Source organism: Carlito syrichta, unplaced genomic scaffold (genome assembly GCF_000164805.1).
Source record: "Carlito syrichta isolate Samal-C Ts95f unplaced genomic scaffold, Tarsius_syrichta-2.0.1 Scaffold309850, whole genome shotgun sequence".
Taxonomy (NCBI): Eukaryota; Metazoa; Chordata; class Mammalia; order Primates; family Tarsiidae; genus Carlito; species Carlito syrichta.
The window spans coordinates 158,676-162,987 of record NW_007253946.1 but is presented as its reverse complement, the minus strand read 5'-3'; positions in this window follow the sequence as shown (position 1 = coordinate 162,987).

Sequence of the window (4,312 nt, the reverse complement as noted above, 5' to 3'; positions counted from 1 at the left end):
AAAAAAAAAAAAAAAAAATGGTGGGGAAAGTTGGAAGTCACAAAAAGAGAGGATTTTGTCATGGGATGTTCATCCTTGGAGTCTCTGACCACCTCTTGGTTCCCGAAAGCACACCCCAGTGCTCTAGGACCAGGCAAATGTGCCGGTCCTTGTGGGAAGCCGGAAGTGGACACCTCTTTGTTCTTTTTTTTTTAAGGGTTTCTTCCTGGCACCTCCTGCTCACAGAGTATGGGAAAATCGTTATGTTCATGGACTTGGGAGAGCCAAGATGTGGTCCTGTGAAAAAGGAGGAAGAGGGAGGCCAGACATGGTGACCCGTGCCTATAATCCCAGCATTTTGGGAGGCCAAGGCAGGAGGACAGCTTAAGGCCAGGAGTTCAAACCAACCTGGGAAGTACAGAAAGACTTCCTCTCTACAAAAAATAAAAATAAAATAAGCTGGACACAGTGGTATGTGTCTGGCACAGTAGTATAGGTCTGTAGTCCCAACTACCTGGGAGGCTGAGGCAGGAGACAGCTTGAGCCCAGGAGGTCGAGGTTGCAGTGAGTTACGATCCCATCACTGGGTGACAGAGCAAAACCTGGACCTCAAAAAAAGAAAGGAAGAGGACCTACTGGGATGGCATGTCTAGCAATTCGATTCTATGAGTTATTCGTCGGTGTGTTATTTTGTAAAACAGCAGAATTTTGTTCATCCAGAGAATAGCACAGGAACCCAGAAGGCTTATGGAGAAACGTGTTGACTTCAGCCTCTGAGAAAACACCAGGTCACTCTAGATCTCAGACTCAGCCACCAGCTTCTGGAGTGACAGTGCCCTCTGGGGGTCTGTCCTGGGCCCCGGGTCCTGCAGGAGGAGAGGACAACCACAGTCCCTGAGGGAGCACAGGGTGTGCTGGGAGCAGGGAGGCAGCAGGGGAGGCCAAGGCCCTGGGCGGGAGGAGGGAGGCTGGAGTTTCAGTGAAGAACAGAACCCCGGAGAGCCACACCGCAGAGCTGGCTCCAGAAGAACAGTAGGACCCAAGGTGGGTGTAGGGGGAAGGCTGAGGGGACACCGGCACTGTCAGGAAGCAGCCAAGTTAACTCAGAGACATGCGTATTAAAGCGTATCCTAACAACAGCTGGGAACTGGCGGTAGATCAACCATGGAGGGCAAGAGGAGAAACGGTTGACGACGCGCAGCGCTGGCGCAGAGGAAACTGAGGAACAGCAGGCATCTGCGTCCTGGTCTAAGATGCATTGGGTGGGAGGCTGCGAGGGCTCCAGTCAACCTCAGGCTGGGGACAGCGGGTGGGAGGAGACTGCAGCCCTGGATGGGAGGCCTGGCGAGGAGGGTGTCCCCCAGGGAAAGGGGAGGATGAGGTGGAGAGGAAGGAGGAGGTGCCCGGTCAAGGCAGGAAAGCTCAGGGCAGGAGGAAAAGCCCCGAGGAGAAGCAGTGGGCTCCCCAAGCCTGCCACAGGCCGATGCACATGGCCATCGGGAAGTGCAGGGGACAGGAACACAGGGAACCCATGATGGGCCAGCTTGGGCGGGGGCGGTTCAGTCCTGCTGGATCTCAGACAGCAGAGCTGGCCGCTTTGGGAACTGAGCCCAGCAGGTGCCCCTCCTCACGGGGCATGGGACAGGCTGGCAGTCACCCCAGGCTTGCCTGGGTCAGAGGCAAGGCCCAGGCGGACTGGCAGGCAGGTGGTCCCCGGGGACTTTGGGTGTTGCAGCCACACAGGCAGCACCTGTGGGCATGAAGAGCAATCACAGGGACACCAAGGGGGTACCCTGTGGGGGCTGGAGTCACGGGGCAGGGAGCCCAGTGGGACAAGGGACACAGACTAGGGAGTCTTGTAAGAAGCTTAGGGGCTGGGCGCACTGGCTCATGCCTGTAATCTCAGCACTTTGGGAGGCCAAGGTGGGAGGATCTCTTGAGTCCACGAGTTCGAGACCAGCCTGGGCAATACGGCGAGACCTTGTCTCTAAAATAAATCCAAAAATCAGCAGAACATAGTGGTGTGTGCCTGTAGTTCCAGCTACTTGGGAGGATTACCTGAGCCCAGGAGGACAAGGCTGCAGTGAGCTATGATTGTGCCACTGCACTCCAGCCTGTTTGAGGCAAAAAGGAGGAGGGAAAGACATGGGCCAAAGGGAGGCAGAGCTGAAGGGGGAGTCCAAGCATCTAGCAGTGCCCAGGCCAGGCATGCGAGGTGCTCTCAGGCCACAGGGAGCCAGCAGACAGCTCTCCCCACCGCCTGCACCAAGCTCTGGGCTCCGGCCACACTGGGCAGGGGCGAGGTGTGACAGTCCCACCTCCAAGGTGCAGCCCATAGCCCCCGCGGCTCCCGGTGACCGGTGGGGGGAGGCAGGGTGAGACACCACAGTCTGCACCCCGCTCCAAGTGGGCCAAGCTTCCAGCACGTGCACACAGGCCACACCGCTGCCATCTCCAGGAGGTATCCCCAAGGGGCAGGCAGGGGCCACATGGCATGGAAGACAGCGTCCCACAGCCCAGCTCTGCAGTGGGCACGTGCAGTCCCATCTTCCCACGAGCCCGGAACTCAGGCCAGGACACAGATGACGAATGTCAGGCCCCCTCAGGTCCCTGAACAGACAATGACCGCTACTAGAGGACGGCGTCCTGCCGGATCCTCATCAACTGCTCCTACGGAAACCGCCACTGATGAGCATAACATGGAGGTTGTTTTGAGCTCGGAAACTCACTCAGCTGCCAGCAGGGCTCCAGCCATGTGGTAGCCTCCTCAGGGTTTAGTTTGTCACCAAAAACATGGCAGTTGTGTACCACACACTTCTCTGGCGGCCGACCCCACAGCAGCCACTCACATCGTGCCTGTACCACCTGGTCCCACCTGGACTTGTCCAGTCATGGGCCAAGAGAGGGGTCAGGCACCAGGACCAAGTCAGACTTCTCCAGCCCATGCCCACCCGCCGCCCTGCAGACGGGACTTTTCCCAGCTTTGGCTTTTTGGTGACCAAGGCTGGTGGCTGAGGATCAGGGCCGGGACAGGCTCGCGTTCCTACCAGACACTCCTGGGACGGATAAGAGGAAGCGGACAGCACGGCCCCTCCTCCAAGGATGCCCAGGGCCCCTCATGGCCTGCAGGCCCTCTCCCTTGTCCTCTCTCCTCCCTTCCACGCGCTCCTTCTTCCGGGTCAGAAGCCTACCAGCCTCAGCCTTGGGTGTGCCCAGGCTGTTCACAGCCTCCCAGCCAGCAACCCAGGGGCCACCCTTCACAGCAGAATGAGGGGCTGCCTCAGTTGCTTTCTCAGGCCTGGGATTCTGGGATTCCTAAGGTCAAAGAGCCCAAAGCATGTTTGGTCTTAAAAGCAGAAACCGTGGAAAATACCCGCGTTCTTTCTGCAGGACGGAGCTCCAGCTCCAGGCGACGGTGACAGCCCGTGACTACCAGCAGGGCTGGGGTGGCTCTGAGCCCTCTTGAACGCCGCCAGTGTGATCTCAGTGGAGGGCTCTTTAAAGTCTGGAGTGGAAGCAAGGACACAGGCATCCCGGTGCTCTCATCAGCTGCTGCCCCCTTGGACGACAGATCCCTTCAGGAGGATGGCAGAGGTCATACGAGCAGCAACTCCAAGAAGTCACTGTCAACACTAATAACACCGTGAACTTTGCAATGTTCACCTGCTGCTTTCACCGCAGAATTAAGCCTGACAACAGCCCCTTGAATTGGGTGGTGAGTCTGACAGGTCACAGATAAAGCGGCTGAGAAAAACTGAATTCCCGACCATGCCTGGATGGAGGTTGAACACACCTCATTCTACACCTCCGTATGGTGTTGAGGCACAACAGACCAGCACCGACACCAACACGGAGGTCGTGAGATGGGTACAGTGGACGTTTTGTGGCAGTGAGATGCCAAATTCCACTTGACTCTGGCTTAAGAGGACTGAAGGTGAAGCCCACAAACTCACCCCAGAAAAAGTGCTCCATACCTCGTGGCTGGATATCACTACAGTCACCTTCGAAGCTTCTCCTTGGGAAGCTATGTGCCAATGCCAGCACCTAGTCCACCTGTCAAGGCAGTTTTGGAACTCTTTTTCTGGAATGGCCATCAGAGCCATTGTCATAACCCTTGATGTCCTGAATGTCATCCAAATGTCTTCCTTTGAATATTTCCTTTATTTTCAGTTAAAGAAAAAAAGCCACAGGGAGCAGGAAGGGTGTTCCAATGCAGTTATTTGTTTACTGGCTAAAAACTCCCTCACATGGCCAGGCTCGGTGGCTCAGCCTGTAATCCCAGCGCTTTGGGAGGCCGAGGTGAGTGGATTGCCTGAGCCTGTGGGTTCAAGAC